We start from the raw sequence: 14,039 nt of genomic DNA on the forward strand, positions 1-14,039 counted from the left end.
GGCAGCTGAGACGACGTGTCGACGTTGGCGCCGGTGCGGGCGATGACGTGTAGGCCCGCGCCGGCTCAGCGCCTTCACTCCTTGCCGGGTCTGTGCGTCTGTCCCGCGGTGGGGCAGCCCTCGAGTGTGGTGCCTGGTGACTGGGAGTGACCTCAGAAGGGCCCGCGTGGGGCGCGGAGGAGAGGGGACGCGCAGCTGCCCACCGGCATCCTCGTCACGGCCCTCCGCTCCCCACCAGGCGTGGGAAGTAGAGATAAAACCGAAAGGGAGGGAGGCGCGTGGGCTGGAGCGGGCGGAGTAATGGGAACCGCGTGAGCGCGGCCAAGAGGTGAGGAGGTGGAGGAGTGGGAGGGAGGAGGAGAGGGGTGCAGCGGTCGGGGACGGGCGGGAGGTGGGGCCGCAAGACCCCTGGGCCGGCCTTAGTCAGACTGGGCAAGCCCGGACCTGTCACCCCTCTTCTGGCCTGGGACGCATCTGCCGGGACCTATCCCGGCTCAGTCCAGGAGTTTGAAGGTGGGGGTGGGGATGAGAAGAGCCACTTACTTCCCAGGTGTAAAGGCCACAACGTGGCCACTTGGGGTTATTCTTGTGTCTTGTGTGTGGGTAATTTGTTTTCATTATTATTATTTTGGTTTCAAAGCCGTGGTGAGAGTTTCCTTTGGTTAGATTTTGGGAGGAAAATCTGCCTCCTGGTATATCACCCCCTGGCACACACACACACTGAAAAGTGAACAGACTGGGTAAGGAATTTTCTATGGTGAACTGTGGATGAATTTAGCAATTAAGGAGTCTAGAATGACATTTTGAAACAAACAAATTTGTTTATTTGTGTGCTAGGGAGGTGACATGGGTATGAGGGTGGTTTTAAAAGATAGATTACGTATCATGAATTAACTTATTAATGGAATTCAGAATGCTCTGGTATTTGTTATTGTTTGGTTTAAAAGAAACATAATTTTAGCGACAATTAAAAGTTTGACGTAAATGATATCACATGGGCAGTTAAAATTGATAATCTTACCTAAAGTTATGGTTAGATTGAATAGTAGATATCTCCATAACCAGATTTCATGTTTAATTTTTTTTCTGATTATCACAAAAAGAAAGCACAAAAGTTGAGAACTCAACTTTTGATATTAGTCTAGATTGTGCTTCAGTCCATGTTACACCTTTTATTTTTAATGAGGTTATAATAGTCTTACATGAGGAAAATGATTCCTAGAGATGCCAGTTAAGTTTAAGCTTTGTCTTAAAGTGACTTAGTTTTTATGACTTAGCTTTCTTGACCCCTGTTAGTTTTTTTGTCATTCATTCATTCATGTCTTCAAATGTGTCAAGCAATATGCAAATCTGGCAAATAAAAATACAGTCTGTGTTCATGGAATTTTGTATAGTAGTGGCACCCTTTTAAGAGTGAATCTTGACAAGGATTCTTTTTCATACCATGAATATCTAGTTGATCAAGGCAAAGCTTTTTACAAGAATATACTATTATAGATGTTTATGTATAACTGGCATTTAAAGAGGAACAGCATTAGTTGATATTGTCTTTGGTTAAAAAGACAGTATACATGCTAGTGGTGTGCCCTTTAAGAGGAGTAAGTTTTTCTTTTTGCAAAGTTGGTGTAAATATAAAGTTCACAATTGGAAATCTACCAGAAAAAAAATTAGTATTTTTCCATTCTGTACATTGGTCTGATTAATTTACCATATGTTAATAACTTGTGATTTACATACATAATAACATAAAGCATATTTCTCAGGGACATGTCTAAAATAATTTTATTACTCAGTAATACCTTCCTTGAGGAGATAGTTGACATAAGCACTTTCAGCATGAAATATGTTGTGATATAAGGTGGTATAGTTTTCAACTTTAAGATGTCTACCTGAAATTGAAATTTTAGCAAAATCAGCATTTATTGATAGAAAAAGTACAGAATTATCAAGGAGAGTAAGATGCATATTAAATATCCCTAATCCCCAAATCCAAAATCTGAAGCATTTTAAGTAAGCTCTTACATGAACATCATAAATGGAAAATTATATACCATGAAACTTTTTTCATGGACGAAAACATTAAAAGTACTATATATAAATTTTCAGGCTGTGCATAGTGGTGTGTACCTATAATCCCAGCTACTCAGGAGGCCGAGGTAGAAGATCACAAGTTCCAAGCAGCTTTGGTAATTTAGCAAGACTCTCTAAATAAAAAGGGCTGGGGATGTAGCTCAGTGGTAGAGCAATCCTAGGTATAGCAGAACAAAAAAGTACCATCTCATTTAAGTCCTACATTTTGCATGTGGATGAACAAATGAAGATAAATCTACTATTTGTTTTCATTTTTCTATTTACTCACTATGTTTTACAAGTTTTCCTATTTTTATGCCATCTCTAACTTTTGATTCAAAGATAATACAATTTAATTCATGTTTGAGCATTCTGTTTAGTTAGATTTTGAAATGTGAAAGGGGCATTAGAAGTCATTTTGTAAACCACTTTCATTTTATTGATGAGAAAATTGATACTAGAGAAGTTAGCTGATTTTCTACCATGCATGAAGCAAAAAATGGCACCAGAACTTAGTTTTTCTTATTTTTATTTTACTTCTACTATATTATTCTGCCTCTCCTCATTGTTATCTGACTAGACTAATTCTTGGGGACCTTTTTAAATCAAGATATAATGTCATTTATCTTGCTGGTTTCAGTATATTTTGACTAATCTTCCTGTTTCTCTGATTAATTCTCCAAAGAGGATTTTTAGGAATTGCATTCATTATCCGAGGTTTATAGTAGTAACATGGAAAATTAGGTTGAAATTTGGAGAGGCACATAATAAAAATCCTAGTAAGGAGTAAGAAATTTACAGTTAACAATAAGAGATTTTAGGATATATTTTAATAAGATAATTGCTGATCGGTGAATATATATATATGAAGAAGGAGAAGTTTACACCTGCTTATTTAATCACTAAACCAAAGATTGCCAAACTACTGAATCAGAATTCCTAGCGATGGTGTCTAGAAATATGAAAGAAACTCTCCAGTGATTATAAACAGTTTGTATTTTGGGGTAAATTCTACTTTAAACCTATGAACTCAACAGCTCTTACTTTAGGATACTATCTGTTTTATTAAACTTGAACTTCAAAAGAAGCAAAGTAACTTCTCAGGATTATAGAGAAGCAGTTGCTAATGTTTTGTACTATTTTCAAAGATTTGTTAGGTCATTTTAAATTAAGTGAAGGCTAGCAAAGTATTCAGTTATGGGTAGCTAAGAAATATGATACATAGAATTTGATAAGAGAAAGTGCAAATTCCTTTTTCCAAGAGAGGAAATTCATGCTTACTGCTGAAATACCTCCTCTAGTTAGGAAAATTTTGTTTACTCTTTTTTTGAAAGTGAATAGAATGCCCTTAGGCTAATCAAATGGAATGATATGAAGATGTTAAATTCTTCTCTTAAGCATAAATAGAAATAAACACACCTTTATCTTCATTTAAGAAACTTAATTATAAAATTCTACATAAATTATTTTGAAGTAGAAATTTATTTGGGGGTGATAACTCAACTTACAAAATAATTTCAGTATATCTTTTCCAGTTTGAATGCATTTTCTAAAATGAGGCCTGCTTTGGAGTAGTACCTTTAACACTAAGGAGTCTTACTGAACATTCTCCAAGGAGTGAAGGAAGCTTTGCAAAAATAAAGTATTATCTTTATTCTGAGGATTGGAGTGGTAAGGAATGCCTAAAAATCACTTTTGGGTAGCTTCATGGTTTCACTCTGAATATACATCATCTAGCAAATATTTACTAAGTTCCTAAGCATAGGCCAATAACTACACAAGGTACTGGGGAAAAAAGCAAAAACTACACTACTTATGATCTATTGAAGACCAGTGTGAGGTTCCTGGTTTTGTAGGACTCTTGAGTGTACTGACCTGAGACAAGGACTTGTCACTCATTCATTGAATCTGAAAATCAGCTTGGAAAGAAAATGAGTACACTGTTAGGAAGTTTAAAGAGTGGATGATTTCACTCCAACTATTCAGAGCTAATGTGTTCATACATTATTTATTAAAAAACAGGATATTGGAAAAACATTGATAAGATGCTGAATCCAATGGATATTTAACCTCATGTAATATTTTGCATGGTTAACTACTACTCTTTCTTTTCCTTTTGTTTTGATGATATCACACTTCTGGTTTTCTCTAGTCTTTTTGGCCTCTTGCTATTCAAAATCTCCTTTATAGACCTTTTCTTATTTATTCCTTGAAGGCTTGTGCTTCTGCACCTTCTGTCTTTTCTTCTTAGTCTTCATACAAATCTGTGGGTGATTTTCCCCGCAGTATTTACAAGTGTAGGCACTAGATTGATTTTTGCTAGCTTGGTCTACCCAGCATGCTGTCTAGCATGTAGTAGAAATACCAGTTAAGAAATATCAGTGAAATGAGTAAAAGCTGTTTTATTCATCTGCTTATCCTTCCTAGCCCACCTCTGTCCTAGGGTTTAGCAACTATTGACTTTTCTTTTAACCTTACTTTTTCTTTTCTGCTGTATTGTTTGAGACGTGAAAATGCTTGCCTAATTATTAATTTTGGAATTGTCTACTTGTACAGTTTTGAGTTCTTTGAAAGAATGTCATCATCAGTTGAATAAATCACAACAAGTTAGATTTGGGGGAAGACATAAAAGCTTTTCTTTCATGTTTGAGCATATTTTCTACTTTGTAAAAACATTTTATCTCAGAAGATTGAATAATCAAGTTTCTGTGAAAAAATATTTTTGGGGTCTTTTGAAGATGATATAAATAGATGTGTAGGAACCTAAGTAAAATACTGCCCCATTTTGTGGCAGTTTTGTCTTCACTTTGTGCTTTCTGTCAATTCCTCCATCCATTCATTACATAAAAATTTACTGAGGACTTCCTATGCCTTAGACACTGTTTTAAGTGCTATGGATATTGCAGGGAGCCAAGTTCATAGTCTATTGGATGAAGTGGACATAAACATGGAAAATAAGTCATAAGTGCTGTGGAGTAAAGTGGATTAGGTACAGAGAAGGATCAAGGAGGGGGGTGTTATTTTGTATAGGATGACTAAGAAGTCTTCTCTGTTAAGATATTTGAGCAAAGACCTGAAGGAAACAAAGGAATTGTTTATGTGGTATCTCCAGAAGGAGAAATTGATGTTTATATCATTGGAAGGAAGGGCAATGTGATGCCATAAAGAGCAAGGAGGAGCATTTAGGAGGTCAAATTAAAACATAGAACATTCCTTCAGGCCTTTGAAGATAATCCAGAGATAAGATTTTAAGCAGATAAGAGAGCAACAGTGTTTGTGAGGTTTTAAAAAAGAGTTATTCTAGCCAGGTATGGCAGTGATTCAGGATGTTGAAGCAGGAGGATCTCAAGTTTAAAGCCAGCCTCACCAAATTAGTGGAGGCCCTAAACAAATTAGTGAGACCCTGTATCAAACTAAAAAATAAAAGGGCTGGGGATGTCGATCAGTGGTTAAGCACCTCTGGGTTCATTCCCCCAGTACCCAAAACAACAAAAACAACAACATCCAAAAAAGAATTATTTTAAAATAAAGGGTGGAAAAAAGACAAAAAAAAAAAAAAAAAAAAAAAAAATTTTGTTTATATGCAGAAACTAGATGTTTGGAATTAAGAGTGAAAACAGGAAGAATGAATAGAAGGCTATGAAGCACACACATTTCTCTACAGACTTACAGAATATTTCTAACACCATATGTGCACTTTTTTGTTTTACATTGACCAGTTCTCAGATACCAGTTATGTCCTACAGTTAAATTTAATTCTGTCACTATCTACCTGGAATTATCCTCATATCCTACAAGTTAAAGGCTCACTTCAGATGCCATCAGAAGTCTGGGCCTTCTAAACATCTGACTCATTTGCTATAAATCCAGGGTTCCCATTACACATTGTTTGAGTTCAAAAATTTGCAAGAATGACTCAAAGAACTCAGGGATGCACTTTACTTGTATGAGGATACAGATGAAGAGATGCCTAGTGCAAGGTCTAGAAGGGACCCAACCTCAAGGAGTTTCTGTCCCTTTTGGAGTTGTGGTGTGCTGTTCTACAAGCTGGTACGTTGTTTCACCAACATGTGAGTTCATCATTTCTTCTTCAAGAGTTTGTTGTACAGAGTTTAATTGACAGCTTCTCAACCTCCTGCTCCCAGAGATTAGTGGGTGTTGCTGGAAATTCCTAGCCTTGTAATTACTTGGTCTTTTAGGTTATTGGCCCAACCTGTCACTTTATTGTCATAAACTCAGGTATGATCAACAAGGGCTTGCTATGAATACAAAAAGAGACTTCTATAATTCAGGAAATTCCAAGGGTGTTCTGTGTTGGAATCCCAGGACAAATACCAAATCTGTTTCTTTTTTGGGGTGTGGGGGACTGCTGATTAAACCTGGGGTGCTTTATTACTGAGCTACATTCCCATTCCTTTTAATTTTGAGACAGAGGCTCATTAAGTTGCTGAGGTTGTCTTCAAACTTGTAATCTTCCTGCCTAAACTTCCCTAATCTTTGAGATTATAGGCATGTACCACCATGCCTGTAATAACTGAGAAATAACATTGGATCTAGCAATGCTGAGGTTATTTGTGACTTTAATAGCTTGAATAGTAGAGGAAAAAACCTTACTGGAATGGAATTTTTGCTATAAATAGGAAGCAGAAAAGTGGAATGGTAATTGAAGAGGGTAAAGCAGAGATTTTAAAAATATGAACGCCACTACAGCATGTTCTTAGGTTTGGGGAATGATTTAATGAGGAAGAAAATATTACAGATAAGGAGAGAGGGGATGGTTTCAACATAGTATCTTTTTATCATTGTTCCCAGGACTTAAATAATTTTTCATGAATAAATTAACAAATTCATTTATAAAACTATCATCAGATACATTTTTTTTTAGATCAGTGCTAGATAAAAAGTGGAATAAAGAACATTTTAGTAATACCTTTTTTGGATTGTTGTGAGAATTAAATTATAGTTTTCCTTGGTTGGATTACCATCTTGAGGTTATTCTTTCATCCTCATTAACTTGTTGTTTTCTAAGTCTTTGCATTTTCCTTATAATTCTTTACTAATCTTTTCTTTGCTTTCCTTTTTTCCCATGTGAACTTTTTAAAAAAGTTCAAAAATCTGAGATCCCTCTTATGGATTAATTCTTAGATGTAGAAGACATATTTGTTAGTAAAGTGAAGGAAGGATTTTTAAATGTTTGTTGCAAATAAAATTCAGAATATGGAGTTAAATTTAAATTTCAGGTGAATAACAAATATTTTTTTACTTACTAAAATCATTAGGAGCTATTTGGAGTATTTTAAATTTTTCCAAAAAAAGTTGTTTATGTGAAATTCAAATTTATCTTTACATTTGTGTTTTTGTTAAGTCTGGCAACTACAGTTTAGAGTAAAGATTTTATGATTCTTAGTGTGAGAATAGAAATGCAAAAGTATATTATCAGTGTTTGGGTTTTTCAATCCTGGCAGTGAAATCACATATAAATGAAGAGCAGGAAGGGGGAGTTACTTCAAAAAACTGATGTTGCTGGGGCTGGGGAAATGGCTCAAGCAGTAGCACGCTTGCCTGGCCTGCAGCCCAGGTTCGATCCTCAGCACCACATACAAACAAAGATGTTGTGTCCGCCGAAAACTAAAAAATAAATATTAAAATTCTCTCTCTTTCTCTCTCTCTCTCTGTCTTTAAAACAACAACAACAACAACAACAACAACAACCCTGATGTTGCTTTGCCTGAATACTTTAAAGTATGAACTGAACATAGAAGAGTATAGAAACCAAGGACACATACAGATTTGTAAGACTGGAATGCCTGTCCTTGAGAAAATGTTAGAGTTAGCAAAAAGCAATTTTCAAGCTGCTGTTATCCCCAGTCTGTTTCTTGGGGCATGCATGTACTTGGATGTTAAAAAGAAAAACAAAAAAGGCTTATTTATCTATTAAGTCTGCTTCCTCCTTTTATACCAAAGAGAATGGAGAGTGGACTCTGGATTGGAAAGGCAGAATTGATTTGGACAAAATTGAAGTGCATTATGGGTGAGAATATTAAAAGAGCCTCCTGATGGTCAACATTCAGATGTTTAGTTTCTTATAAACCTGAGAATTTTTAGAGAAATGTTTTCAAAACCTGTAGGGTGCCAGACATTTAGTTTGATGCTTTCATAATCATTATCTCTTATTAGACTCTGTTTACTTAAAAATTAATTATATAATATTTCAATAATATGGAAAATTTTCAGAAAATAATGTTAACACTTTACTGCATACCCAGATTTAACAAGTATTAACTTTCATTTGCATTGGATTTTTCTTTTTGAAAAAATAGCAGCTTTTGTTCCTTTTTGTCACTTCACTCTTTCCTCAGTCCTTGAAGCTGGTATATGAGATTCTCATGTATGTTTCTACATATTTCTGTGTAATGAGATATAAATCAAGGCATACTGAGGAGGACTGATAGAAATGGAATTGATTAATATAGTGAGGAAAAAAGCTTAGAGTAGGATGACAAATGTCGTCAGCTGTTTTAGAAGCCATTTATGCAAATGAGTGCTTAGATTTGATAGCTTACTGACATTAGATAGTACAGATAATTTTTGTAGAAGTACTTTGAGACGAGAATGCAACATACATTGAGTTAGTAATTCAATTTATGATCTATGCTTTTTGAAAACTTCTGTAAACATTGAAAAACATAGTGTTTAACCTATACAGATGTCATTTTTATTAAAAAGTTACCAAAGTATGTCAAGTATAATTTTCAAATATTCAATTATTTTCTCCATAAAAAATGTTAACTTGCTATCTTTAGAGAGATACATGACATAACTGTTTGTTAAAGCTTCATTCTATAATTTTTAAGCCATCGAAATGTGAATTAGGCCAGGTACAGTGTCACACACCTGTAATTCCAGCAGTTTGGAATGCTGAGTCAGGAGACTCACAGGTTTAAAGCCAGCCCCAGCAACTCAGTGAGGCCCTAAATAACTTATCTAGACCCTGTCTCAAAATAAGAAGGGCTAGGGATGTGGGTCAGTGATTAAGTGCCCCCTAGGTTCAATTCCTGGTACTAAAAACAAATAAACAAAAAGGTGAATTTAAAAACATGTTTCTAATGTTTGATACTTTTTAAAAGCATGTTGATTCTTTAGTAATTAATTTTTTTAAAGTAGGAGGTATCATTCATTCATGACTGACAAAACCTGTTTGTATTTTTTTGTTTGTTTGTTTTGTTTTAGTTGTAGACAGACACAATACCTTTATTTTATTTTATTTTTATGTGGAACTAAGGATTGAACCCTGGGCCTCAAACATGCTAGGCAAGTGCTCTACCACTGAACCCCAACCCCAACTACAAACCTTTTTTTTTTTTTTTGCCCCCCGTTTTATTATTTATAATTTGTTGCAAAGAAAAATGGCTTAGAATTTTTAAATGTAGGAATGAGAAAAATGGGCTTGACCTTTTCAAAGATTTCAGTTTAGAAAGCTATAACTGTATGGAGTATGATAGGGAAATGGCATGTCAGCTCAGAATGAGGCACACAGAAAATGTTTCTATGGATTGTATTTGTCAAGACACATTTCTGATTGATATAACGGAAGAGATTACCCTGTTTCTATGATTAGTTTATTATAAATTACATCATAAATATCAAATCTACTAGAATGTCATGTAATTTTAGGTTATACAATACATCCTTTCAGGAAGATCAAGTATGTTTTAATCTGCTGTGACCAAAAAAAAAAAAAACCTGACAAAAACAATTTTAGAGGAGGAAAAGTTAAATTGGGGCTCATAGTTTCAGAGGTCTTAGTCCACTGACAGCTAACTCCATTGTTCTAGGCTAGAGGTGAGTCAGAAGGTCACCAAGGAAGGGTATGGAGGAGGAAAGCAGCTCAGGGGGTGGTACCAGGAGGCCAAGAGGGGAGGAGAGGATTCTAATTTGTAATACCCTGTGAGTTAGTTCTCTGTTTTTCTGTTTCTTGTTTACTGTGCAACTTCATTTGAGTCCTATTTATGAAAATTTGGCTTCCAGTTTTCTATATTTGAGAGGCAGAGGTAGACATTTCTTTCATTATCACGATGTATATGTCAACCTCTTACATGGTATTGGGATTAGAGCTATTTATAACAAAAAACTAAGGTCATCATATCTTTAAATTTGGAGTAACACTGATTGAGAGTAAAAATGAACCAAATTTTTAAATGCTTCAGGAAAGGAATGGTGCTCTATATAATTGTGTCACGGAGGACTGTAAAGTCAGGAAAACCCTTTCCTTCTCAACATCTAAGGCTGAGCATCACTAGAGTTTTGGTTTGGTATTAAGAATGTATCTCTTGAGAAGATGTATTCAGAGTTTTTGAGTCAAATAAATTTTTTAGCCTATGTTCCTTGAACCTTTGGAATGAGAATTATGTTTTTTAGACATAATCTATTATAGGTCATTTTCCACTGGGACCAATGGGGAGAGAGTTAATATAAACACATGTGTAGTGGGTCTGTTCCAGATTTTCTTGAGAGTGATTTGTGTACTTATTTGATCTTTGTGAGGTGTTTATTCAGACTCTTGTTGTCCTCATAAGAAGCTGAAATATTCTAGCCACTTGTTTTCCTAAAGACATGTAAAGAAAATGATTTTCTTATGCTTTGTGAAAAGTAAGATCAATATAACTGTAGGGGATCTTCTATAGTATAAATACTGATTTGTGGTTATTTGCTTGTCAAGGCTTCTCTACTTGCCCCAATCTTTGGGTGGGAACTTTGATTTGTATGTAGTTAGTTGAGTAAGTTAAGAGAATAAGAACCTTATACATATTTTTTTGTTTTTAAGAAATCATTATATATTTTGTATTACATGAAAAGTACATATGTAGGTATGTAATTGTCTTTCCTATGCTTCCTTTATTCTCTCTTTTCCAATGTGTTTCCTAACTTAAATGGGAACTGTTTTAGTTAGCTTTGCAACATTGTGATCAAAATATGCAAGAACAGCTTATGGGGGAAAGTGTATTTGGGGATCATGGTTTCAGAAATTTTTGTTTATTGATGGTGGAGTCCATTGTTCTGGGCCCAACGTGAGGCAGACCATCATGATTGATGGACATGATGGAGGAAAGCAACTCACCCCGTGGTGGCCAGGAAGCAGAGAGAGAAAGCCCAAGAAGGGGCCTGTCGGGAAGAACAGTTCTTCCAGGACATATCCTCAGTGACCCATCTCCTCCATCTGTACCCCATAGTTATCATCCAGTCAGTCCATGCAAAGTAGGATGGACTGATTAGGTTATAGCTCTCACAGTCCAAACACTTTACTTCTGAAAGTTCCTGCATTAACATAGGAGCTTTTGGGGGCACCTTATATCCAAATCTTAACAGAAGCTGTTCAAGAGCACTTGCTTTTTTCTTAAGAGTGAGGTGGGATCTAAAGTGAATTTGTGCCTTTACCACATAAATCAATGCTTTCAAAATGTAACATCAGAAAAGAGACATGATATATGGAATATTCTACCTCAGGCATGGTCTTATAAACAAATGGCTACTTGCACCACTATTGAGGCAGAATATTTTCAGTTTAGTGTCAGGGTCTTTGAAGACTTTAGAATGCATCTTCGCAGCCCTTCAGTGTGGGTAGAAAATTTAAACTCTAGTGTTCTAAAACATTTATTTTTATTTTTTAAAATATTTTTTTAGTTGATGGGCCTTCATTTTATTTATTTATTTATTTATATGTGGTGCCCAGAACCGAACCCAGTGCCTCACACATGCTAGGCGAGCACTCTACCACTGAGCCCCAGCCCCACTCCCCTAAAGCATTTATTGTATGCCTTACTTATTTGTGTGTGTGTGTGTGTGTGTGTGTGTGTGTGTATTCTGGGGATTAACTGGGTTTAGGAGTGCTTTACCTCTGAGTTACATCCCCTTTTTTAAATTTTTGTTAAAATTTTTTTTGAAACAGGGCCTTGCCAAGTTGCCCAGGTTAGCCTCAATCTTGTGATCTTTCTACCACAACTTTTTGAGTTGCTGGGATTACAGGTGTGTGCCACTATGCTCTCAGCTCCTTAGTTTTCTGTAGATGATACGAGCTTTGTACAGTCCTTGAGAGGATTAATAGAAAAAGTCATTCAAGATACATTCAATCATTCAGTAGAATTTAATCATCTCACAGAATCCCATTGATAAAGGCTGGTAGGATGTATACTGCACATGAATTAAAAAAAAATTTTTTTTTAGTTGTATATGGACTCATTGCCTTTTATTTGTTTTTATGTGGTGCTAGGATCAAACCCAGTGCCTCACACTTGCCAGGCAAGTGATCTACGACTGAGCTACAACTCCAGCCCCACTGCACATAAATTCTGACTCCCAATTTCTTACTAGATGGGTTTCTTTGTCACTACTGACTTGGGGCAAAACTGGTGATTTAAGGATGAAGGACACCATCTCTAAAACAGTGGAGTTTTTGCTTCATCTGTGAACTTGTTAGAAATGCAAACTTTTATGCCCTAATTCAGTGCTGTGTGATCTTCCATATCAGAAAATTGGGGTAAAGATTAAGGTGGTAGGGCTCAGCAATTTGTTTTAGAAAGCCCTCTAGGTGACTTTAATAAATAATAAAAATTGAAAATTTCTGCCCTATGCTGTCCACTAATTCCCTATGTCATATTTTTCCTCTACATGCTTCAGGAAATATGTTGCTCACTGTTAGAAAAATTCATTTATAACTTTCTGAATCATCTTAATTTCCACAAATGCTCTCCTAAATTCATTCCCAATGGGCAGTTGGAATCTAAAGTTGGCTACCCTAGGGAGTTTATTTGCAAATTTTTTGGACTGCAATTCTCCAGTGTGATGTAGACTCCAACTGGTTTTTTAAAAGTATGTTCACATACCTGTTCCTTACTGATTTGCAGTGTAATTATGTATGTTTGTAGATCTTATCATTTTGTTTCTGATTTTTAATCTTACTATATTTTGCTCAGAGAATGACCTATATCAGGGGTCAGGAAACTAATTTGGTCACTCTGAGCCCAAATATACTTTTTATTTCTTTTCTTTCTTTATTATTGGCAGTGCTGGGGATTGACCTCAGGGTATTGTGCATGCTAGGCAAACACTGTACAACTGAGCTTCTTTGTCTGTGACGTGTGCTGGATTATTTCTTTAATGCTGTCTTTCAGGTCATACTTTTCCTTTTAGCTGTGATTAATCAGTTCTGTAGTCTATCTGTTGATTGTTTTCAAATTTAACAATTATATATTTTTATTTATAAAATATATTTTCAAACCCTGCAAGTTCTTATTCAGTATTTTAAAAATCCTTCTTTTATTTTTTTTAATCTCAGTTATGTAATATCTAATTATTTTAATATATGAGTCAGATTTTCTAGGTATTAAGCTTTATAGAGATTTAGTTAAGAGGAACAGCAGAAGCTGGGAGTGGTCTAAAATATCTTGTATGTTCCTTGCCCCCATCCATCTGTTTTTTTTCCTTCTTATATTGGACAGTTTTGGCCAGATAATTGTTTGTTGTGGAGAGGCTATCCTGTGTTTTATAGAATGTACAGCAGCTTCACTGACCTCTACCCATCAGAAGTCATAGACCACTTTCACTTCCTTTCTAATTGTGATAACTCAAAATGTCTCCAGATATTGCCAAATGTCCTGTGGGGAGTGGTGTGGAGAGGGAATCTAGTTGAGCATTGTTTTAAGACTTAGAAAACTTACTTGACATTCTCTGGGGATTTTATAACTGTAAATAGTAGTTTTGTTCTAATAAGCAATCTTAAGCCATGACAATCTTAAAAAGAGATAGATAAGGATTCTCCAAATGCAAATATTATTAAATCTATTTGCCTGGACATTGGTTGTTTAATTGCAAGCATGCTAACAGAGACTAGACATAGTTATCAGACTCTTTTTCCCTGGGAGTTTACCATCACCAGCTGCTTTGATTCTTTTTTTTTTTTTTTTTTTTTACTC

The 14,039-nt window shown here is 35.5% G+C and overlaps 1 protein-coding gene across 4 annotated transcripts in view; it reads left to right on the forward strand.

The window, feature by feature from the left end:
• The first annotated feature begins 37 nt into the window (after positions 1-37).
• Ascc3 (activating signal cointegrator 1 complex subunit 3) overlaps positions 38-14,039 on the forward strand; it is a 382,235-nt gene continuing 368,233 nt past the window's right edge. For 3 of the 4 annotated variants that reach the window (XR_006848984.2, XM_046430755.2, XM_046430758.2), the window contains exon 1: positions 38-328. The gene's annotated coding sequence lies outside the window, so the exon portion shown is untranslated. Of the gene's footprint in view, positions 329-461; positions 741-14,039 lie in introns of those variants that run through there. The other variant, XM_058575411.1, reaches the window with a different exon arrangement.

Source organism: Marmota monax, unplaced genomic scaffold (genome assembly GCF_021218885.2).
Source record: "Marmota monax isolate L192 unplaced genomic scaffold, Marmota_monax_Labrador192_F-V1.1 WCK01_AAM20220418_F8-fsc00013, whole genome shotgun sequence".
In the NCBI taxonomy this organism is placed as follows: Eukaryota; Metazoa; Chordata; class Mammalia; order Rodentia; family Sciuridae; genus Marmota; species Marmota monax.